This window comes from Medicago sativa, chromosome 3, assembly GCF_051527215.1.
Source record: "Medicago sativa cultivar Bolivia chromosome 3, Bolivia_mono, whole genome shotgun sequence".
Taxonomy (NCBI): domain Eukaryota; kingdom Viridiplantae; phylum Streptophyta; class Magnoliopsida; order Fabales; family Fabaceae; genus Medicago; species Medicago sativa.
Window position 1 is genome coordinate 86,095,344 of NC_140751.1, and position 25,878 is coordinate 86,121,221.

Below are 25,878 nucleotides of genomic sequence, written 5' to 3' on the forward strand. Positions count from 1 at the left end.
TATTAATACATTAACTTTCACTTTGAAAATATAATTTTTTTTTGAAAGAAAGAAGTAAGTTTGAAAGAAATATAATTATTAATCAAACAATAAACACATATTTAAAAATTAAACTAGGGTTCGATTCGGCAATGATTCTGTTTAAGTAAATCCTTAAAAAAAGGTTTAGCAAAAAATATTTTGAATTTTTTTTTGGTTTAATTATGTTTTTGGTCCCTATAAATATGTCAATTTTTTGTTTTAGTCCCTCCAAAATTTTCTTTCAACTTTTAGTCTCTATAAAATTTTTAATCACTATTTTTTGTCTCTATTTTTAAGTAAATTTTTGTATTTTTTAATGAAATTGTACATAATTTTTTTTTTGAAGGAAAAATTGTACATAAATATATAGAATATTGTAAAAATCAGTCTAAAAAAATTAGAATTTTTTAATAAAACATGAATTAAATATGAATTTTTTACCGCAAAAAATATAAAAAAAATCATATTTAATTTATGTTTTGGAAAAAAATTCTAATTTTTGTTGGGAGAGATCCTTATAATATTACAATTTTTTATGTAATATTTTTTTTGAGAGATATGCAATATTTTATTTAAAAATAAGAATTTTACCTAAGTTTACATTAAAGGAGAGACCAAAAGTAATAATTGAAAATTTTATATAAAATAAAAACATATTATATAATCCTTCAAAAAAAAAAACATAGTATCCAAACACGTGACTTTAGTGCTGTTGGGGGAGAACTGTTCATCAACAATGGTATTTTCTCAGAATTTTGATTTATTTTGGATGGGAAAATAATTTTTGTAGGGGATGGCCCAGTTAATATTGCTAATAACTAGCCAAGTACACCTAAATAATATAATTAATTCCTGATTTGGCTGTTTTAGTACTGCATGTGATCTGCACAATGTCTACATGTTAGCGCGCTTAGCAATGAAATTTATAGCCTGCCATTTTTAAAGGAAGTCAAAAAGCCTATTAGACTACACAAACAATATTATAAACAATACAACCTATAGAGGCTCCAACCTATAAAGCAAAAAAAAAAAAACATTATTTTAAACACTATAAAGACAAGATGAAAGTCTTGTCTTATTTGATTTTATTTTTCTATAAATATATGATGCTTTGGTTGCACTAATCTATTTCTTTCCATTCCCTTCCACTTCTCTATTGCTTTGTTGCTGAAATCTTCACTTTGCCCATAATTAATCTAATTGTTCTGCTATATGTTCAATTTCCCATTTCCTTCCACCTCTTTATCTTTAGGTCGAGATTTGGCAGGTTCAATGATACTCAACAGTTTCCTTATATTCTCCAATTGACATCTTATTTGTTCCCTCTTTTTTGTTTTCCCTGCAGAATTGTTTGAAGATAGATAAAATTATTATAAAAGCCATTGCATGAGAAAGGTGATGAATGAGAAACAACAGATATGAAGGAATGTGGGAGAAATTGTGTGCTACAGCAAACCAGTGTTTGAACTCTTCATTTTTTACCTTTCAGTTATACAAAGATATTCCTTATATTTCTAATCCTTTTGTGGTTTTCATTATTTTTTAACATCCTCTTCATTTTTGTTGATGGAATCCTTTATAATGAAAGCATCTGATATACTTGGGGGTTATTATTAGAAAAGCTATTACAAGATAAAGGTGATTAAAGAGAAACAACAAATGGAAAGGAATAAGAGAGATTATTCACTACTGCCAACTGCAATATATAACCCCTACATTCTTTTATTCACATATGCAAAGGTATTCATCAAATTTCTGCTATACATCATTCTAACGTATTCATTAAATCAAATATAAAGTTGGATTTTTTTCACTAAATCATACACAACTTAGACTGAAATTCAAACTCAAGAAATTATAAGTTTAAAGTTTAATTTTTTTTATCCATAAATCGCTAAATCATAATAACAGATATACTCAAACTCAAAAGAGACAATGAATAACATTAATATAATAAGTTGTAGTCCACCCAAATAAAAGTCAGGAAATAAAAAAGCCAAACCACACCTTTTGTCGAGCTCTTTGGCTTTTTCGCATATCTTCCACAGGATTTAGTCACCAATAAATGTCAAACAGAAGCGTATTGAAGCAAGTTATCAAACAAAGAGGCAAGCTACTCAAGATGAAAACACAAGCATTAAATGCCTCTTAACAAATATGAACATTTGAAAGAAAACAGTCCAATGTATCACCAGTAATAGAATTTCATGTTTCAATGTTAAATTGCAAGAGGAGTAGAGTTCAAGATTTAAATTTGGAATTTGCGATAGAGACCTGGAATGACTTGACCTACCTGTTGTGGAAAAACATAGTAATGGCCCCTGCACTGACTCCAAGTGCTGGTAATGATTTTTCTAATCAATTGTTTCATTTCCATTTTTTAGCTTCTAAAATGCAGCATTCAGTCCCTTTCACTTTAGAGGAACCAAATCCACATTGTTGTGTTGGTGTGAGGAAAAGAATTAACAACTAACAAGGAAAAGACTAAAGAGACACAGATGAACAAAATATGTTGGAACAAAATGTGTTTAACAATAAACCTTAAAGAGTTTTGATGATAACAAGGTATTAAAAATTGTAAATTGGATTAGCTAATATTTGTTCAAGTGTACAGGACCATAATTATAAAGTTACATCATCATTGGTTCTGAATGAGCAAATAAAGAGCTATGGAAACAACAAAGATTTGAAGCTTGGATGCTCCTGAAGGCAACTTGCTCCTGAAGAAATAGCGCTCCTGAAGTAAGCTGCTCCTGAAGAATAGTGCTCCTGAAGACAAGAGGTCCAGAAGTCACATCATCAGAAGCTGCAGAAGTCATCTCATCAGAAGCTACATCATCAGAAGCTGCATCATCAGAAGCTGCCTCATCAGAAGCCATTTCACCAGAAGCTGAATATCAACTGGATTTGCAAAGAATCAAGAATTGAAGAATCATCAATGCAAAAGCTGTCTATTGGATTCGAAAACACAAACAAAGGATTAGTGGAGCTTGCAACGGTCATTTCAAAGGTGTTTGAAGGTGTGTGTTTGCAATTTGGACGAAAGCGTTGACATTGTACTTTGTACGAATTGTACAACCACGTTCTCCACTACTCTGTTTTGTGTCTGCACTTCAAGACAAGAAAACAGCTCCAGAATACGGTCTCGCCTGCATAGATGTTCCTTTGGATAAGGAATGGATTTCAAATTTGTTCTTCATAGGACAACAACCAAATCAGGCAAAGGATCATTGGTGAAAGATCAAGCTTCAACAACGACTCTTTGGTGTGCTGGCAATTTCACAACGTCTCTTTCACACCTCTATATAAAGGAGTGAAGACCTAGAGAATTGGTAATGCAAGAACGCTGAACGAAAGACTCACAAGATTTTCACAAGTACCAAACCTCTGCTGAAATTGTTCTGCATTCACTTAGAATTTCTGTGTCTCAAAGTCATATCTTAGAAATTCTTAAGTCCATTGAGTCTGTATCTGATTTGTATTGTGAGCACCTCTGATTGTATATCAAGTGTTCAACCTTAAACAATTTTCTGTGTAATTTTGTTTAGTTAGGAAGTCTCTTGCAGTTGTGCTTGAGCAGGAAGTCTCTTGATTGTGTTCTTGAGCAAAGGAAGTCTCTTGCTTGTGTGCTTGAGCATTGGAAGTCTCTTGCTTGTGTGCTTGAGCATTTGTAATCAGATATTACTCATAGTGAAATCTCCTTGGAAGTGCAAGGGGGACTGGACTACTTCCGGATTGTGGAAGGAACCAGTATAATTGCTTTGTGTCGTTCTTCTTCTCTCTCTCTGTTTTATTCCGCTGCATTTAGATTCTGATCATCACTTCAGAAGCTGTCTCACTTAGCTTCTGATCAGTGTATTCAGTTATTTAGAGAAACGAAGAATTTTTCAAAACACAATTCAACCCCCCTTCTTGTGTTTTTCTCACCTTCAATTGGTATCTAGAGCCTTGGTCTGTTGTGTATCACTTAACCGTGCAACAGTCAAAGATCTGAGAAAAACATGACTACTCCTCCTCCTGATGGTGATACTAGCTATAAAAATGTCTCACATGATTATAGTGATAGTAAGAAAACCAGTGTTGGAAAAGTTCCAAAGTTCAATGGAGATGCTGAAGAGTTCTCTTGGTGGAAGACCAATTTTTACAGTTACATCATGAGCCTAGATGAAGAATTGTGGGATATTCTGGAAGACGGCGTTGGTGGTTTAGTCCTTGATGAAGAAGGAGCTGCTGTGGATAGAAAGAAACATACTCCAGAACTGAGGAAACTTTACAAGAAGCATCATATTATCAGAGGAGCTCTTGTCACTGCCATACCCAAAGCAGAATACATGAAGATGAGTGACAAATCCACTGCTAAAGCTATGTTTGCTTCTCTCTGTTCAAATTATGAAGGGAGCAAGAAGGTCAAAGAAGCAAAGGCTCTCCTGCTTGTACATCAGTATGAGTTATTCAAAATGAAGGATGATGAAACTATTGAGGAGATGTACTCAAGGTTTCAAACCTTAGTTTCTGGTCTACAGATTCTAAAGAAGAGCTATGTTGCTTCTGATCATGTAAGCAAGATTCTCAGAAGCTTACCTGCCAGATGGAGACCGAAGGTGACTGCCATTGAGGAAGCTAAAGATTTAAACACTTTAAGTGTCGAAGATCTTGTTAGTTCTCTCAAAGTTCATGAGTTAAGTCTTAATGAACATGAGTCTACTAAGAAGAGTAAATCAATAGCTCTTCCATCTAAAGGCAAGTCATCAAAAGCTCTCAAAGTGGTTGAATCTGAAGAGGAAGAACAGTCAAGTTCAGATTCTGAACCAGATGCTGCAGAAATGGCCATGCTCTCAAACAGACTTCAATATCTGGCCAAGAAGAACAGAAAGTTTCTCTTCAGAAGGGGTAACTCCAGAAGCTCAAGGAAAGAAGATCAGAAGATGAAAATGAGGTATATTCCAAAATTCCCAGAGATGAACTTGTTGAGTCACTTAAAGAACTTCTTACACATTTTGAAGTAAGAACCAATGAGTTGAAGGATTTAAAAGAAAAATATGCTGATTTGGTACAACAGCAAAAATCAACTCTATTGGATCTGAAAGCTTCTGAACAGGGACTTAGGGGCTTTGACTTCATGTGTAAAACATATGAAGACCAGCTCAGGTTCTTATGTCAGAAGCTACAAGAAAAGTGTAATGAAAAACCTTTAAGTAATCATGAAATTGCTCTTGAAGACTTCATTATATCTGGCATTGACAGAAGCAGAGTGGCTTCTATGATTTATAGCATTTACAAGAACAATGGCAGAGGAATTGGTTTTCCAGAAGTGAAACTGGAGAAAACCAATCTAAAGTCTTGTTGTGAATGCATCAAGGAAGGTCTGAAAACATTCTTTGTACCAGAAGGGGCTGAGTTGGAAACTGTTGTTCAATCAGAACCTGAAGCTTCTAGTTCTAAGGCTAAGATTACTTCAAAGCCAAAGAACTCTAAGTCAAAGGCTATGATCAAATCTGATTCCAAAACTTCAAAGGTTAGGATCCTGAAAAGATCAGAACCTATTCCTCAGAGTCTGGTGAAACCAAAATCTGGGGTTCTGAAGTCTAAGTTTCAGAAGAAGACAGTTACTGCTTCTGAAGTACCAAAACCTAAGGTGATGGTTAATCAGAAGCAACCCAACTCACAGCACAAGGTACAAGAAGTGAAGAGTAAAGCCTTAAGTACTAACCTTCCAGGACCCATAGAACAATGGGTACCTAAATCTAAAAATGTCAATGATGCAGGTATGTCTAAGAGCAGTGCCAAAGCAAAGATCATGGTACCTAGACAGCGGTTGCTCAAGACACATGACAGGAGACAAGTCCATGTTCCTCAGCCTAACAATGAAAGAGGGAGGAAATGTGAAATTTGGAGGCAACCAGTCAGGCAGGATCATAGGTACAGGAACTATTGGTAATTCCTCTACCTCAATTAATAATGTATGGTTGGTAGATGGTCTTGAACATAACCTTTTGAGCATAAGTCAATTTTGTGATAATGGTTATGATGTGCTTTTCGAAAAACCCAACTGTACAGTAATCAACAAGAAAGACAAATCCATTGTGTTCAAGGGAAAGAGAGTTGACAATGTCTATAAAATCAATTTTTCTGAACTGGCTGATCAGAAGGTGATTTGCCTACTATCAGTGAATGATAAGAAATGGATGTGGCACAGAAGGTTGGGACATGCTAACTGGAGGTTAATCTCTAAGCTTAGTAAGTTACAACTTGTGAAAGGGCTACCAGACATTGACTATCATTCAGATGCACTTTGTGGTGCATGTCAGAGAGGGAAAATTGTGAAATCATCTTTTAAAACCAAAGACATTGTCTCAACCTCAAGACCTTTAGAATTACTCCATATTGATTTATTTGGACCAGTGAGTACTGCATCCTTATATGGAAGTAGATATGGATTAGTCATTGTTGATGATTACAGCAGATGGACTTGGGTGAAATTCATAAAGAGTAAAGATGTTGCGTGTGATGTATTCAGTAGCTTCTGCACTCAAATTCAATCTGAAAAAGAATCAAAAATTTTGAAAGTCAGAAGTGATCATGGTGGAGAATTTGAAAATGAGCCATTTGAAGTTTTTTGTGAAAAACATGGAATTTTCCATGAATTCTCTTCTCCTAGAACACCACAACAAAATGGAGTTGTAGAGAGAAAGAATAGAACTTTACAAGAAATGGCCAGAACCATGATTCATGAAAACAATTTACCAAAACATTTTTGGGCAGAAGCAGTGAATACAGCATGCTATGTTCAAAACAGGATCTATATTAGACCTATTTTGGAGAAAACAGCATATGAACTCTTTAAAGGAAGAAAACCCAATATCTCTTACTTTCATCAATTTGGATGTACTTGTTACATTCTGAACAACAAGCTCTACCTAAAGAAATTTGATGCCAAGGCCCAAAGAGGAATCTTTTTAGGTTACTCTGAAAGATCAAAGGCATACAGAGTGTATAATTCAGAAACACTCTGTGTTGAAGAATCTATGCACGTTAAATTTGATGACAAGGAGCTTGAAGATAAAACTTCAAAGCAGGGTGAAAGTTTTGCAGAGATACAGGTTCCTGAAGCTACTCCAGAACCTGATCAGATAGCTGAGTCTGAAGATAGTCCAGAAGCTGAACCCACATCAGAAGCGCAAGATGAAACTGCTTCTGATGAAGCACAAGATGGCTCACATCAAGAAGATCCTCCCAGAAACACATTCAAACACAAGTCTTCACATCCTGAGGAGCTAATCATTGGAAACAAAGATAGTCCAAGAAGAACAAGATCACATTTCAGACAAGAAGAGTCAATGATTGGACTAATCTCAATGATTGAACCTACAACAGTTGATGAAGCACTTTCAGATGATGGATGGATTCTAGCTATGCAAGAAGAGTTGAATCAATTTCAAAGAAATGATGTGTGGGATCTGGTACCCAAACCTCAGCACAAGAACATTATTGGAACAAAATGGGTATTCAGAAACAAGCTGAATGAGCAAGGTGAAGTAACAAGAAACAAAGCCAGACTTGTTGCACAAGGGTATAGTCAACAAGAAGGCATTGATTACACTGAAACGTTTGCTCCAGTTGCAAGATTGGAAGCAATCAGGTTACTTCTTTCCTATGCAGTTAATCATGGCATAATATTATATCAGATGGATGTCAAGAGTGCATTTCTCAATGGTGTCATAGAAGAAGAAGTGTATGTTAAGCAACCTCCTGGATTTGAGGATATTAAATATCCTGACCATGTTTTTAAACTGAAGAAATCACTATATGGCTTGAAACAAGCTCCCAGAGCTTGGTATGATAGACTAAGTAATTTCTTAATCAAAAATGATTTTAAGAGAGGACAGGTTGACACTACACTCTTCAGAAGGACCCTTGGGAAAGATATTCTTGTTGTGCAAATATATGTTGATGATATAATATTTGGTTCTACTAATGCATCTCTTTGCAAGGAATTTTCTGAGTTAATGCAGGATGAATTTGAAATGAGCATGATGGGAGAGCTGAAGTTCTTCCTTGGCATTCAAATCAATCAATGCAAAGATGGAGTCTATGTTCATCAATCAAAGTACACAAAGGAGCTTCTGAAGAAGTTCAAACTTGAAGATTGTAAAGTGATGAACACTCCAATGCATCCTACGTGCAACCTGAGCAAAGAAGATGAAGGAGCTAAAGTAGATCAGAAGCTGTATAGAGGTATGATTGGTTCTTTGTTATACCTCACTGCATCTAGGCCAGATATTTTATTCAGTGTATGCTTGTGTGCAAGATTCCAATCAGATCCTAGAGAATCTCATATGACTGCTGTCAAGAGAATCTTCAGGTATTTGAAGGGAACAACTAATCTTGGACTCCTTTATAGGAAATCCTTAGATTATAAGCTAATTGGATTCTGTGATGCTGATTATGCTGGTGATAGGATTGAAAGAAAATCAACCAGTGGCAATTGTCAATTTCTGGGTGATAATCTTATATCCTGGGCTAGCAAAAGACAAACAACTATTGCTATGTCTACAGCAGAAGCAGAATACATTTCAGCTGCAAGTTGTTGTACACAACTACTTTGGATGAAACATCAGTTGGAAGATTATCAGATAACTGCTAACAGTATTCCCATTTATTGTGATAATACTGCTGCTATTTGTTTGTCTAAAAATCCAATTTTGCATTCAAGAGCTAAGCACATTGAAATCAAACACCATTTTATCAGAGATTATGTTCAAAAAGGAATTTTAGATATACAATTCATTGATACTGAAAATCAATGGGCTGATATATTTACTAAGCCTTTAACTGTTGAAAGATTTGATTTTATAAAGAAAAATTTGAACATGCACTTCGTGTCTGATTAAATGTTTGCTTGCTCCTGAATAGGATTTTAGGTTCTGAAGTTAGTTCAGAAGCAGTAGTCCATCAGAAGCTCTTTATTGAGGTTCTGAGGAAAACTCGCTTCTGATGATGACATCAGCATCTGAAGTCCAGAAGCTGGATTTGTTGCTTCTGAATAGTTGAATAAGTGGAAACGTTGGGAGTTACTTTTTAAAGTAACTTCTGGCCCACTAACTTGGTTGTTACTCTGTGAACTTCTTACGTGGCCTGTATGTGTTGGTGTATAACTAAAAGGGCAATGATGATTTAAAAGCTTTGAAAGTACTTTTCACGCGCCCCCAATTTTGTCATTAATATTATGTTTGTTTGTCTCTTTTGAATTGCAATCGTTTTACTTTTAACACTTTGTCAATTCACACACTACTCAATCACAACAAACACATTTGCTCTCAAACCGTTTGCGAAGTAAGCGCATTCTCTCAACCTTAGAACCCTAAAAATCTTCATCTTCTTCAAATCTTCGTCAATCATCAAATGGCATCATCAAGCTCAAAAGTTTCAGAATCTACTTCAAACAAGCAAAGCGTATCAGAATCTGGGTCCATCTACAAAGAAAAGACTATGGATATTCCATGGGAATCCTTGATAGTCCAAATAGAGTCACCAGTGGATTTTACTTCACTCAAGAAGTACGAAGTAAACATGGAAGGTTTAATAGAAACACAGGAGCTGTCTGAGTATTTCAGAATGCTAAATGGGCCAACATATGTGAATTTGGTCAAGGACTTTTGGTTAAAAGCTGAAGTGTACAATGAAAAGCCTGCAAAAGTTGTAAGCAAACAAGCTGGGTCAAAGAAAGGAAAAATGGTCATGGATATGAATCCTACATCATTTGACAGCTTAGAAATAAGGTCTGAAGTGATGGGCATTCCTATAACCATCACTGAGGAAGTTATAGCTAAAGCTTGTAGAAGGCATGCAGAGGGAAGATTCCAAGAAATAGTCAGGAAGGAAGATGTCCTGCTACAAGGTTACTACAACACTCTTTTGGGTGGGAAGAAGGATGCAAAGCCTTCTGAAATGGAGATTCACAACAGGATGTTGGTGAAATTCAGTAATGATTGCTTCTTTCAAAGAGCAGGAGGATCTGACCAACCCAACAATCAACAGAAGCTAGCAATTTACTTCATGGCTATTTTGGAAAAGATAAACTTCCCAAGATATGTAATGGATCATCTCTGCTGGGCCATAAATGAAAGCACTATCAGAGGAAGAAAACAAGTACCCTATGGAAGATTGCTGTCTGAAATCTTTTATCAAGGAAGGGTGCTGGAGTTCTTAAAAAGGACAAGGAGTGCTTCTGATAGATGTTTCGAAGTCTCTACTGCTGAAAGGACTATCAGTAGCAGGAGCTTATGCTCTATGAAGTTCATCAAAGAAGCCCCTAAAGATGAAAAGTGGTTAGAGATGACAACTGCTGAAACTGAGATAATCAGGGACTTTCCTCCCATCGTTAAGGAAAGTGACTCTGGTTTCCTAGTTCAATCAGTAGCTGAGTATGTCCTGGAAGAAGATGCAAGCACTCAGGAGGAAGCTGTTCCTGCTAAAGTAAAGAAGGTAAAGAGTGCCACTGCATTAGAAGCAATTACTGATAAGGGCAAGCAAAAGAAGGATGTCAAAAGAAAGAGGGGGAAAGCTGAAACAGTTTATCACAAGGAAAAACTGGATGAAGCTTTGGATGAAATAGAAAAGGAGGAAGTTGAGCCCAAGCTGAAGAAGAAAAAGGCACCTGTCGATATAAAAAGCTCTATGGTTGAGCTGACTCCTGCCAAGGCCAGAATGGCTAAGGAATTTGCTGCTTTTAAGTTATCAGAGTTACAGGAGAAGAAGAGAATTAGGGCTGCTTCTATTCCCATAAAAAGAAGCAAGGACAGATCAGAGTCAGTCATCACAGAAGAGCATCTGAATAAAGCTCTTGATGGGATAAAGGCAAATGAGCACAAGAAGAAGGCATCTGAACTAACCTTCACTCCAATGGTTGAAGTAACTTCTGATATGGAGAAAGAAGCTGATGGGCAAGCTGTTCAGATGCTAGCTGAATTAAAAAGGAAAGAAGCTCAATACAATTTGGAGAGGGATCAAAGGCTCAAGGCTTCAGGTCTGGAGAATTGTGATGAATTTTTCAAGAAGAAGTCTGAAGAAGTCAAGGAAGTGGCTGTTAAAGCTTCAGAAGCGGTTCTGAAAGCACCTAGTACTATCACTTCTGAAGCTGGCCCTGCAGATCAGGTAATCCAGATTCCAGTCACCTCCATCCCCACTTCACCCTCTTCACCATTAGCACCTGAACCAATAGAAGACACTTCTGTCTTAGACAATCTTGCTCTCCACTACTCAGGTGAGTTACCCATAGACAAAGCCTCAGAAAAAGCCTCTGAAACAACTCCAGAAGCAGCTGCTTCTGAAAATGTTGTTTCAGAAAACCCCCATCAACAAACACCTGAACCACAAAAACCCACAACACCCCCACAATCACCAATAGCTACCATTGACCCCCAACTCAACACTCAAACATCAACTTCACCACAACAACCACCATCTGAAACTGAATTTCAACCTTTACCTGAACACTCTCCTGAACCAACTCCCATGGATGTTGACATCTCTCTAGTCAATGTTCAAGCCTCAACCTCCACCACACACATTGATTCTGACCAGCCCTCATCTTCTAACACACAAACACACCTTACCATTCCAGTTCCTAACCCTATTCAAGACTTAGAAATCAGTGATTCTGATCTTGAAATCCTTGAACATCCACCCACAAACATCCTGGAATCTGGATATATCAATTCTGAGCTTCTGACAATCCTTAGTCAATTGCTTAATCTTGTGGATCAACGAAGGACAATTGATCTCACAAGTGCATATGAAGACTCCTGGGCATCACTTCAGAACCGGGCAACTGAGCTAATTGAAAGCTTAAGGGCTAAGTGCATCAGAAGCAAGGAAGCTTCTGTCAGGAAGTTAATGGAGCATCTGAATCAGAGTCTCAGAGTAAGAAGTTCTACACTGCTCCTGGCAAACCAGCCTTTCTTCTTAGAAACGGATTACTTGACCAGAGAAGCAAGGTTGTGTAAGCTTCTGAAGAAACAGATGGCACAGCAGCAGCAAGAAGCTAAGGAAAGGGAACAGGCTCTTCTCCAGAGGCAACAACAGCTTGAAGAACTGTTGCAGAAGAAGATTGAAGAAATGGAGGAGATGAAGAAACAACATCAAACCAACACTTAGTTGCACACCCTTGTGTTTTTCTTTTTGTTTGTTGTTTGTTTTGAATTCGTAGTCCTTGCTTCTGAAACCATTCTGTTTTAATTCTCTTTACCTCTGAATGCTTACTGATTCTGACTGTTTAGCTGCTTCTGACAATTGAATATACATGATTTTTGCTCTGATTTATTTAGTTCATTGCTTAGCATACTCTCTCTCGTTTGAGTTTTTCTCATATCTTTTTGTCTTTTGTGCTTAGATTTATTTTAATTTTTTTTTGATAATGACAAAAGGGGGAGTATATGTGACAAGTATTTAAAGGCTCTGAGCCCCATTAATGGCATTTGAAATTTTTGAAAAACTTCTATCTTTTTACCTTATTGGTATAAGCTATGAATGAACGAAGGAGTATCAAAATTCAAGTAAAGTTAATTGAACCATTCTTCTTATCTATAAGTAAAATCTTTCAATGATTCAATTTTGCTTTTAATCTCTGATAATAATTATTGCGCAAAATGAATTTAATTAACCTGGATAGAACTTAGGGGGAGCTTACAAACCTCACCTTAAAGACTATCAGACTCAGGGGGAGTTTGAGCTTACAAACCTCAGATTCTGAGCTTACAAACCTCAGAACCCCAAAGTCAACTTGTTAATTAGATTAACAACAATTGATCAATTTTAAATACTGTTGTTTGTCATCATCAAAAAGGGGGAGATTGTTGGAACAAAATGTGTTTAACAATAAACCTTAAAGAGTTTTGATGATAACAAGGTATTAAAAATTGTAAATTGGATTAGCTAATATTTGTTCAAGTGTACAGGACCATAATTATAAAGTTACATCATCATTGGTTCTGAATGAGCAAATAAAGAGCTATGGAAACAACAAAGATTTGAAGCTTGGATGCTCCTGAAGGCAACTTGCTCCTGAAGAAATAGCGCTCCTGAAGTAAGCTGCTCCTGAAGAATAGTGCTCCTGAAGACAAGAGGTCCAGAAGTCACATCATCAGAAGCTGCAGAAGTCATCTCATCAGAAGCTACATCATCAGAAGCTGCATCATCAGAAGCTACCTCATCAGAAGCCATTTCACCAGAAGCTGAATATCAACTGGATTTGCAAAGAATCAAGAATTGAAGAATCATCAATGCAAAAGCTGTCTATTGGATTCGAAAACACAAACAAAGGATTAGTGGAGTTTGCAACGGTCATTTCAAAGGTGTTTGAAGGTGTGTGTTTGCAATTTGGACGAAAGCGTTGACATTGTACTTTGTACGAATTGTACAACCACGTTCTCCACTACTCTGTTTTGTGTCTGCACTTCAAGACAAGAAAACAGCTCCAGAATACGGTCTCGCCTGCATAGATGTTCCTTTGGATAAGGAATGGATTTCAAATTTGTTCTTCATAGGACAACAACCAAATCAGGCAAAGGATCATTGGTGAAAGATCAAGCTTCAACAACGACTCTTTGGTGTGCTGGCAATTTCACAACGTCTCTTTCACACCTCTATATAAAGGAGTGAAGACCTAGAGAATTGGTAATGCAAGAACGTTGAACGAAAGACTCACAAGATTTTCACAAGTACCAAACCTCTGCTGAAATTGTTCTGCATTCACTTAGAATTTCTGTGTCTCAAAGTCATATCTTAGAAATTCTTAAGTCCATTGAGTCTGTATCTGATTTGTATTGTGAGCACCTCTGATTGTATATCAAGTGTTCAACCTTAAACAATTTTCTGTGTAATTTTGTTTAGTTAGGAAGTCTCTTGCAGTTGTGCTTGAGCAGGAAGTCTCTTGATTGTGTTCTTGAGCAAAGGAAGTCTCTTGCTTGTGTGCTTGAGCATTGGAAGTCTCTTGCTTGTGTGCTTGAGCATTTGTAATCAGATATTACTCATAGTGAAATCTCCTTGGAAGTGCAAGGGGGACTGGACTACTTCCGGATTGTGGAAGGAACCAGTATAATTGCTTTGTGTCGTTCTTCTTCTCTCTCTCTGTTTTATTCCGCTGCATTTAGATTCTGATCATCACTTCAGAAGCTGTCTCACTTAGCTTCTGATCAGTGTATTCAGTTATTTAGAGAAACGAAGAATTTTTCAAAACACAATTCAACCCCCCTTCTTGTGTTTTTCTCACCTTCAAAATACTCCAGGAATAAGAATTAATAAAAAAGCATTTCATGATAAATTATGAAACAATATCAAACATAATACTCCAGGAATAAGGATTAACAGAAAAGCATATCACAATAAAGAATGAAATGGACGTAAAAAGTAAAAAATTTGAATTATTAGATTGCAGTAGCGGCTCAATTCAAGTTCTTTTTTTTATTTTTAAAAAAGCTCAATTCAAGTTCTTAAATATTAGATCAGTAATTTGAAAGTGTTAGTTAAAAAAATATTAACTTATTTAGTAAAGCTTGTGCTTAAAAATTGTATCTATCTGCTAATTATTGCAACCTGTATGCAAGAATGAAAGTAACGACTACATAACATGAGAAACTATATGAAAAATATATATTGATACGACACAAACATAGCCAACCACATCAACACAATTTGAACAATTTGATGAACAAAAAGTCTTAACCAAAAATTGAGACATTGAGGTGGATGAATAGTCATTACAAAAAGCACACTTGTCATACAAAGCAGATTTAGCATACACTTGAAAGATATTTTGAAAAGGCCAAGTTAAATTTCATGGATCATTAAGAGACCAAGGTACATAAATGTTCAAAACAAATAGAAATCTGCAAAACTCACATCCAAACCCTAACTCGAAAATATATAAACGTTGGTCAATTCCTTAACTCTAAATGAATGAACTAAATCCATCCAAATACAGCTAAAAAAAAATCGTAAACTAAAGAAATTACTTTATAATAAATGAATCAACCATTGGGTTAAAAAGATCATTATAAATGTGAAAATATTTGGATGAGTAAGACTACAGAAATTACCTTATCAGAAATTATTTATCAACAGTGATATATAGATGTGATGCTGAATTGTGTTTTTTATTTTCATCACAAGATAATTTGAGTGAAAGAAAAAATTGAAACAGAATACTACTTCATTGAAAAATAATAATAATAATAATAATAATAATAATAATAATAATAATAATAATAATAATAATAATAATAACAACAACAACAACAACAACAACAACAATAATAACATGTAACATAACACTTCGATAGAAAAAAAGGCACATCCGACAAACCATAGATAGAAATAGCTTAAAAATAAACACTTATTTGGGTTTGGCTCAATCAATGATAATCTTAACAGACTACTTGGTCGTTTTTTTTTCCATTTTTAAAATGCAAGTTTGAAGGGTTTAAGCGCCGCATTATGTTGTGAATTTTTAATGAAACAATTAGATTTTATATGATTTAGTATGTCAGAAAAAATACACCTCCATTACTGTGATAATAATTTTAAGTTGTAAAAGATTGGCGCCAAATTGCAATTATATTGACAGAGGTATAACTGAAAGAAAAAAAACTAAGGGTGTTTTTGGATTGAGGGTTTAGGAGGGGAATGAAGGGGAGGGTTTATTTTTCTTTTTTAAATTATGGACTATATAACATGTTTTTCTAAAATAAATTAAATGTGATTGAAATATGATCTGACCGTTTATCACGTTAATATGTTAACTTTTTAAAAAACATTTCATAATGTCCATAATTTAAAAATTAAAAGTAAACATTCCCCTCCCTTCCCCTCCTAAACCCTCCATCCAAACACACCCTAAAAATCTGGAACTTTTTACTTAAACTTATTAGCTCTTCATAGTTCAATGTAGTAAAATCTACGCTTACTTAGTTCCTCCTAAATGACCTTGGGAAAAGGCAAAGGTGTTGGGTTGCCGCCTGATGCAAAGCCTTTAATGATTCGGACACTGGCCACTGACCACTATTTGAATCAACCTTCTTTGCATCTTTGAAACTCCTTTAGATGTTATGGAGCCTAGAAACTCATCCTATCTTTCCTAAATGCATTTCCTTACTGGTATAGAATTGACTGTGTTCTAGTGGTTAAGAGTCTTTAAACCATGGCTGTGAAACTCTAAAGTTATCTCAGAATCGAACAGTTTACAACTCTAAATTGAGTTTATCTCACTTACAAAAGTGTTTTGTGTAAAATAGGGTAGACTCACATAACAGACACTGGGATTAAATGAGTCTACAATGTAATGGTTATGGTTCCCCAGACATGCTCAAAATGAAACATCTGCAAAGGAGGTGAATAATATCGTATCAAGTCTCAATCCTATAGCTCATAGTAATTGAAACCGTTAACTAAAAAACATGAACAGATCCATTGGTGCTAGATTGGAACGAACCCAATAGGCTAATGTGGAAACAAAATAAAGATTGTTTCATGTGAGTGAGAAAATAAAATAAGGTATGTTGAGTATGTGCTCACACAGAATGTTCCAAATTTGAATACTAAGGAAATTAAAGTTCAATATAGAAATTGGGAATTTATGATTTACACATAAATAAGTCCCAAAATAAGATTACGCAACAAATCAAATACAAGATTAAATTCAAATTGGAAAGGAAAAAATATTAAAATCTCAAATGATGGTTGAGAAATTCAAGTTATTAAGCAATCCGTCTTAAAATAATCTCTTTTTTTTTACTAAATATTATTTTATTTATTTTAAAATTTGTAAGAGATAATTATTGTGACGGATTAAGAGATAAAAAAAATATTATCAACTCATCAATTAATATTAACCAAATACATTGATTTTCTAAACATTTTTTCAAATCAAATCACACTTAAATAAAAAATAATGGTACCTGCATGGCTTCTATAAGGCAACGTTTCCTTATCTTTGGGAATTTCCTCCAAGAATTGAAGTCCAATATGTTCCATATGTTACTTCTTCAATAGTTGTTTTCTCCAAACCCACCAATGGTTTGGATGATGAATTTGTCTCTTCTTGCAGATCAATAATTCAAAGAGGTTTTCAATTAGCATAAGAAAAAATGAATCATCCAATTTCTATGGAATATGTCCAAGGTGTAAATATAATTTAACAAAAAGGTTCTCATGTTATATTCAAGAATGTAGTTTATCTATTATTGATTATCTATTCAAGAATCATTGATTTACAATACACCAGAAGTCCAAGAAAGGTACCAAAAAGCATGTTCCACCTAATAATCAAGGTAATGAAACTCATCCATGCACAGATTGCATAAAATGCACAAGGTTGTATATTTTTTTTCTTTAATATTGTCCATTAAACTTTTTAATGTAGAGATAAATTTTGGCATTCCTTACCAAGGTTGGTTGTCTGATTCCAGCTGGCAGAGTGGAAGATGCTTATTACGTACCAACGTTCTTCCTAATACACCCTTTTGAGGTTCCTGCACACGATAATTTAGTTTATTAACAGCAAACTTAAGTGATAGGTAGGACCATGTGCAGTTAAATTTCTACTTTAAGGTAATCTTTGATTATATAATCCAATATCAATAACTTTTTCGTAAATATTTCCTCTTAAGTTTATTCTAAAGGTTAGTGAAAAATGGAGAATGTTTTTCAGGAAGATAAAAAAAAAAGACAAGAAATGGAGTAAGGAGGAAAATCATATGCAAATGTTACACAACACAAGAAACCTACACAAACCTATTGGATGCAGCAAATGTAAGTCCTACATCTCAAAATGCGAGTCCTCTGCGAAGAATCGTAACAAAGCACAATGCAAAGGTTAGATCCTTTTAATGTTTATAATTTGGTCAAGGTGATTATCACCTAATAGTTTAACCAGTTTTAAGAGAATGATGATATTTTGTTTTCAAATGTTAAAGGTAATTACAATAAACTAAAAGTAGTTTTGATGGAAGGGCAAGTGAGGAAAAGAATTAGTAAGTAACAGGGAAAAGGCTAAGGAAATACAAATGAAAATAAACTAAAAGAATGTAGATGTTTAGTTCCTAATATAATACTCCAGGAATAATAATAACTAATATGAAACGTTATGCAAGTAAAAGTTGAAGACAAAAAATCCAAACATAACACTTTTATTTTAACAGAATATCATATATTATTTATTGACTTTGAAGATATAAAAGGTAATTACAATAAATTTTGATTGAGGCTTTGATCAAGTGTTAAGAAAATATTACTAATTCAAAATTCAGTTTAACTATCCTGTAATTACTCCAATTGAGAAAAAGTGATTAAGTGATTTAACTATCCTGTAATTACTCCAATTGAGAAAAAGTGATTAAGTGATTTTTACTACAGCCATTGTGTCATAGCTTGCAGCTGTAAAAATTTCAAATCTTTTATTTAAAGATGCCTTTCTTTATTCCCTTAGATTTGAAACAAAACAACAATCAAATCTGCCACCAAAAAACGACAACCACAATCTTAGAATATTTTTTCCAAATGAGATTAAACAATACTAAAAATTTCAATCTAGGTTCCAAGACGAATTTTCAAATTTTAACAGTAAAAATGAGTTTGGATATCAAATAAAAATTATCTCTTTTAATGTTGAGACTTAAACTGAGGAATTTAAAATTTGAATAAAACAATCATATCTATCACAAAAAAAATAACATCCGATTTAAATAATGAGAGGAAGTTTGAGTTCAAAATAGAAATTGGGGATTTGATGACTTATATAGAAAAAAATCTTAAGATTAGATCATGCAACAAATTAGATAAACTCAATGCTAAAAGTACAAATTTGAAATGAAATTTCATTAGAATTTGAACGATAAATTGAAACTTAACTTTATTTATGTTATCTGTCCAATAAAGAATGAATAAAACTATTATTAAAGAATTAAGCAAAGAATAAAACTTTTATTAAAGAATATTGTCACCATTACCTCATTATTATATGAAGGCTGAGCATCAACAGTCAATAGCTGCATCAACAGTCAGTAGCTCTACCTAAAATTTTGTGAAATCAAGAGATTGTGTCTTTTTATCATTTATCTGCATCAAAATAAAAATCAAAGAAGTTAGACAATATTAAATCATTTGTCGCAATACCTCATAGTCATGCTCAAGAAGTAATAAAAAATAGAACACCATAATTTTTAAAACAAAATTAACTTAATTAAACATAAGCTTGAACAGTAAAAGGGGAATGACAATTCTAAATTTTGTTCAGCAATCCTTACAAACAATAAGCACCTCAATAAGTCAAAACTGAGAAATAAAAGAATATTGAAGAGGAATAGTTTATTCATTAACAAATTGTATAGTGAATTTCTCTTCCTGTAAGCATTCCTTTTAAGAGGCTAAACTACCAAAAGCAAGAAACCAATTATTCTTATGACAAAAAATTGTATGCAAAAAGGATCTAAAATGCTTAGACTTGGGAAAAGAGGAAGAATATGATTTGATAAATGAAGAATTAGAGACAAAAATAATAAGTTTCCAACATTGGAGTTTCAACACGGATATCACTTTTTCAATGGTGAATTTAAGGCCTAAAAAGGAAACAAAAAAGAGGCAAAAAGTGTTAAGTAGTCCTAAATAAAAGGCTATCTGTTAATTTTAGACTAAACAGAAATTATTGTTTTTGTTAACTTGTTTATTAGATATTGGTACTAAACTCAGGATGCTAACATCACATCCTTGCTTTGTTTGACTATGAAATAATGAAATGACGATGACAATTTTCAAACATAAAATTTAGGATGATTATTTGCGTATTTAAACTATAGAAATAGAAATGGGTTTTGACATCAATTAAAAAAAACTGTAGAAATGAGTTTTGGCACCAATTAAAAATAATCCTTTTGATGTTAAAACCCAGTTTGCGCAACATGAAATTTGAGTGAGTGAGAGAGAACTTTACAAGAGTTGTAGGATGGGAATTATGAGAGATATGTAAGAGTGGTTACCTTTTGCTTTGAGTGTCATATATAATATACATTTTTTTCAGAAAAATAATGTCCCCCTGTTCTGCCTCTAACACACCAATTGTGTAAAAAAAACAGTATTAAACTTTTCCTGTATGGCCATTTCATAAATCCTGCCAATCAAAAATGAAGTCATATAAGTCTAATCTAATGCGAGATGCACTTCCATGAAGAAAACATAAGCTTGAAAGATCAAACTATCTTAGTATTATGATCATATATTGTAACGTTCAGTTTATAATTGGTTCGATTAGTTTGAGAATCAGTCAAAGATATGGAAAATGATAATGACTTGGTTTGGTTACAAAAAGATACTATTAATTATTATTAAATAATAACAATAGATTAAAAGTTTGTGTCATTTTTTTAAGAAAAAGTTGATGCCTGGAAATGACACAACAATACCAGAGAATTTTTTTGGAAGTTTTAGATTTAAATTTTCAGATTTATGCCATAAAAATAATAGCTTCAAAGCCTCTAAAATAATAATTTCTTTATTTACTAACACAAAGTTCAAAAACTGTGCACACCCTGAAGAAGAAAAAAAAAAAGAAAACATGCATATTACATACAAAATAAACAAAAAGAAGGAATACAATATTTATACAGTTAATAGTTTAATCAAATAAAAGGAGGATCTAACAAAATGCATATTTACATATACAGAAAAAGACCAGTAAAAAAATCTGACCTAGATCTCGACACAAACATGCAAGATTGAGAAGAAGGTAGTCCGATCTCTGACCGGCACGGTGGTTGCAAGCTCCGGCACGGTGGTCACCGGTGAAGGTAGTCCGATCTTGATTTTTCTTAATGGGTTTTGTAGAGGAGATGGAGGGGACTCTTTTTATGGTGATGGTTTTTCAAAATCTTGTATGTGGTTGTCCAGATCTAACCGAAAAGATGGCCGTATGGATATTTAAAAACATCTTTGACCTAAAAATAGATTTGATTGAATAAAACTATAGATGAAAAGGAGAGGATGGAGATGGTGGAACAACAAAACGAGGCCGGAAACACACTGAGGGAGGCCGTAAAATTTGCGGCAGCGGCTAGGGTTTGATAGAGGGTTGGGAGAGTTTTTCAGAATTGGTGAAGAGAGAGAAAAATAACTGTGAAATGGCTATAGATGAAAAAAAACACTCGTATGTCTGTGGACCGAAATAGAAAGGGGTATATGCATCTTTTCTTTTTTAAAAAAAATTGAGAAAGTAGTTTTTTTTAGGGAAAAAATTTGAGAAAGTAGTATTATCTATACCTATTATAAAGGGAATACTTTTCTTTTGGTGTAGCCTATTTTACTTTCCAATAATACCCTTGATAGTTTTGTTTTATCCAAAACTACCCTTTAATTGCAGTTAACCAATTGAATTAAAAATCTAAACTGCATAATATAACCATCGATAATTCCTCAGACTCACTTCTTAACATGGTTTCTAAAATAACATACAAATTTAAATGGAGAAAGTAACTGATCACTGCCATTTTTTTGGTTGATTGATTTGACGGTGAAACCTATTATGTGCAACAGAAGAACATTTCAATGCAAATGAACGATTCTTTGTCCATTTTATGTATTAATTGTTTGTTTCTATTATCTTCATCAATTTCATTCTCCATTTTTTTAAACATTATGCTACACTGGTTCTTCATATATTGTTTGGTTTTTTTCCCTAACGATATGTTTTTCTTCCTTTAATATTGTTTAAGTTTTAGGGTATCACACACTTCAAATTTTGAAGGCATTTGGCATTGATGTATCCAATGAGGTCAGGATTCAAAAGCTTTTCTATAAAATTTGGAGCAACATGCAGTGAGTTAAGGTATTGTTCAATCCATCTATTTCACTGGTATAAATTATATGCTTCAATTTTATTGTTCAAATTTTTTATTTTACTAACATCGATTATATTCTTCAAATTTTCTACATTAGTTTGTCATGTATCTCTATTTCCTATGTTAATTACTGTGGTTCTATGTTCTTTTTTTCCTCTAGCAAAACAATGGAACAACTTGATTTTAAAAGAGTAAAAAAGACAACCACCCCTATTTTCCAACCGTGTCCTTTCAAGTTGAGGGTATTTTTTTGAACAAAAATAAGCCACACCAATTTAGTTTTGATGATTCAATTTAGTTTTGATTCTGATTAATTGATTTGAAGGAATTACATGTGATTTATTGGTCCCTGTGACTATGATTCTCATTCGGTTTTTAATCTCTCTTATATATTTGTTTGTTTAGTTAGATTTATTAAAAAAAATGTTCAATTCATTTGTTGATTCAAATCCTGCGATATTATGCTATGTGATTGATTGTTGAATTCATTGGTTCAATTTAATTATCTATGTTTGCCCCCTTCTCATGTCTCGGTTTGTTTCTGTTTTTTCTTCTAATTTGTATTTTCAAATCAAGATTTTTAACTTTTACACTTCTCTTTTCTGAACAAAAAGTGTCGTTTTAGAAAACATGTACATCTTTGAGAACAAATAGAATCATACTTATGTGTATGGATAAGATTAGTGGTTTCTCTTTGTCCTTTCATCAGCAATAGAAAAAAGGAAAACAATTGGAAAAAAGAAGTATGGATGAGAGCCGCTACAATAAAAACAAAGACGGGATAACAAAATTGATACTAAAAGCAAAAGAGAGCAAAGGTTGTGATGGATATGGTGCATCAGGCCGGTGCGAGGCCAACAAATAGTACAAAATTTTTAACTTTGCTCTCATTTCTTATCTTCTTTTAAGTTGAGATTTCAGTTATGTTTCTTTTCTGTTTTTTTTTCCTTCAGTTTTTGTTTGTTATTTCAAACGAATAACATATTTCACATGCATAATATAAGAATTGGGTGTTTTATATGTTGCTTATCAATCATATCCGACATTTGTCGGGTTTTTGGGCTGATTTTCAAATAGATGTTTGTAAATGTTTTGGTTGCTATGAGTTTATCTATATGTTGCTTATGCTTTGTGATTTAGTGACTTCAATTTCAATTAGCTTTTTATTTTTTTTATCTGACACTAATGTCCAGCCTGTCTGTCCGCTCTTTCTACTGCGCTAACTTATGTAAATTTTGAACAATATTTTTCTTGCAAAATTTTGATTATGATTTAAATTACTGTTTTTTTTTTGTATAAATTTTCATAAAATTACTAATAACCTAATAGAATTTGAAGTATATATTTTTATATATTACCAATTATACAAATATAAATGTACAACATTAAAGTATAACTATTTAACTAAACAAATCACATACTTTTGGTGTTGCGTTGCCCTTTTGAATTGAACATTGTGAATAGACCCCAAAACAAAACTTCTTTAGTTCAAACCTAGAAAAGTTAATACATTAATGAAGACTCTAATCCTTTCGTGTATTCTATATTTTCTATATGGGAATTTGGTACACTCTATTTGTGGCTTTTATCTATAGTGGTATTATGATACTACTCTCTTTGAGATGTTCTATATGGGAATTTGGTACACTCTATTTGTGGCTTTTATCTATAGTGGTCTTATGATACTACTCTCTTTGAGATGATATCTCTTTGTTGCAACCACACTCAAAAAGCAAAAATATCATTTCCCTCCTATTTTTGTTTAAAATTATTTTCTCTACATGGAGAGGGGAGGACTATACTTTGAGCACATGGTTCTGGTAAAAAGGTAAGAAACCCCTTCAACAATTTCAACAGTGTGCTCATCTTTTTGTTTTATTGCTTGATTTACACTTTTTAAGAATAAGTTGATTGATCTTCAAAATTAAATAATTCGTATTGCTATGCCAATTTTGTGTAAATAAAAAATATTCGTAGTTATGCCATGTGCTCCCTTTGATTGAACAATGTGTTCTTTTTAGTTGATTATTGTTTAAATTGAATTGAATAAAGTGTGGATTGCCATTCATAAATGGATGGTTTTTAGTCTTTGTTTAAGTAGACTATGGTAGGAGTTGGCTACAACACTTGCAGCCACATTAAAATTTCTTTGAAGGCCACCTTCAAAGAGAAGTACCTCTATCTAACGTCAAGATTTGAGACCACCTGCAAAAGAAGTACCTCTATCTAATGTCATGCAACATAAGATTTCTCTACTAAAGCATAACATTGAAAATTATTACTTGGAACAGTTAACGAAGCTTCAAGAGAAACTTATATGGTCCATCCTTAATTCCTTATAGAAAAAATGAAGATATTTAGAGTTTTTGGTAGCATGTAAAAGGGAAAACTTTGGTAAAATTATTCATTTTCGTATATCCTTAGTCTCTCTTTTCTTTTGTGTTATCAATTAGTTCATGATATGTTTTTGTGTTATGTTCATTGTTAATATTTAATAGATTAATGTAGCTTAATAAAATGTTCAAGTATGAAGCATATTGTAAACAAAGAAACATAGAAAAATATATACATACATTAGCGCAGTAGAAAGAGCGGACAGACGGGCACGGGAGTGCCCGTCTGGACGCTAGTAATAATAATAATGAAAGTAGTATAATAATAATAATAATAATAATAATAATAATAATAATAATAATAATAATAATAATAATAATAATAATAATAAGGGATATGTTAACTTCTGCCCTTAGGGCACATGTTAATATTAATTTCATTTCATTAATGGTAAAAATTTAATGAAAAAAAATTATATTAAATATTTTGAACAATAAATTAACACAATTTTCAATACATAATTTCTATTAGTGGAATTCTTAACATGTGACCTAAGGGCACAAGTTAACATTTCGCTAATGATAATAATAAATGTATGTCTAACATGTGCAACATTGCACGTATTAAAATAACTAATAGTAGTGACTTTTTTTGAAAAACAACAATTATTTGATCAAAAGTTTAATATTTGATATTAAATGTACAAGTTTCAATACAGAATTTGATAATAATAATAATAATAATAATAATAATAATAATAATAATAATAATAATAATAAGGAAAATGTTATCTTGTGCCCTCAAGTTAAGAAGGCAGAGATAGAAATATTTTATTGGAAATTGTGCATTCAATTTTCTTGAAATTTGAAATCTTATCTTTTCAAGACAAAATTGATTATTTAATTCCATTTTTAGATTCTTAACATGTGCCCTGAGGGCACAAGTTAACACTACCATAATAATAATAATAAAACAACAATTATTTGATCAAAAGTTTTATATTTGATATTAAATGTACAAGTTTCAATACAGAATTTGATGATGATAATAATAATGGTTTAAATTACCTAAAAAATAGTTTAATTGATGATATTTCACACATATATCTAGAGCCGTCAAAACGGGTTACCCCGCCCGCGACGGGTCGGCCCATGACGAGCTCGGGTTTTTTCAGGTCTGGCCAAAAAGACCCGGAAGATAAACGGGCTCACAAATATTTGTCCAAGCCCGGCCCTTTGCGGACTACGGGCTTTCGGGCCAGCCCGGTTACTTAAAACTTTTAATTTAAAAATAAAATATTACACTAAGAAATACCTACCGACGTGTGTTTGACAGTATTGGCTTAGGACCTACAAGTGTGTTTGTTCTCCAATTGTGCCATTGTTTTTTCACTTTGACATTTGAGTATTTTTTATATGATATGATATTTTCCTATGTATTTGGGATAGTTATGACTTAGGTTGCTAATGTAATCTCTCAAAGTTTGCATCATATTCCTATTTAACATTAGGATGTATTTATCTTCCAAGACGTGCAAAATTGATGTACCGCTTTTGAATGTAAAGGATATTATTTGATAAAAGGATATGCAGTCATTATTGATATATTTGATACAAAGGTAATGACTAATATTTTTTTCTGT

General features: G+C 33.2%; 3 long non-coding RNA genes across 10 annotated transcripts; 2 read left to right on the forward strand and 1 right to left on the reverse strand.

Moving 5' to 3' along the window:
• Positions 1-931: 931 nt before the first annotated feature.
• LOC146941307 (uncharacterized) lies at positions 932-21,215 on the reverse strand. 7 transcript variants are annotated; one of them, XR_015032317.1, is made up of 7 exons: positions 20,758-21,215; positions 20,049-20,179; positions 19,023-19,131; positions 17,809-17,856; positions 17,461-17,546; positions 16,974-17,115; positions 15,670-16,395 (listed from the first exon to the last, which is right to left on the reverse strand). It is a non-coding gene; the product is annotated as an uncharacterized LOC146941307 (long non-coding RNA). The 7 variants fall into 7 exon arrangements; XR_015032314.1 differs by lacking the exons at positions 15,670-16,395; positions 17,809-17,856 and adding an exon at positions 932-1,360 and having other exon boundaries at positions 16,974-17,112; XR_015032311.1 differs by lacking the exons at positions 15,670-16,395; positions 17,809-17,856 and adding an exon at positions 932-1,360.
• LOC146941308 (uncharacterized) lies at positions 17,243-17,626 on the forward strand. Its single transcript, XR_015032318.1, has 2 exons — positions 17,243-17,345; positions 17,438-17,626. It is a non-coding gene; the product is annotated as an uncharacterized LOC146941308 (long non-coding RNA).
• Positions 21,216-21,365: 150 nt separating the features above from the next.
• Positions 21,366-24,434, forward strand: LOC146941309 (uncharacterized). Of its 2 annotated transcripts, XR_015032310.1 has the most exons (3): positions 21,366-21,640; positions 21,777-21,889; positions 22,612-24,434. It is a non-coding gene; the product is annotated as an uncharacterized LOC146941309 (long non-coding RNA). The 2 variants fall into 2 exon arrangements; XR_015032309.1 differs by having other exon boundaries at positions 21,366-21,889.
• The last annotated feature ends 1,444 nt before the right edge of the window (positions 24,435-25,878 follow it).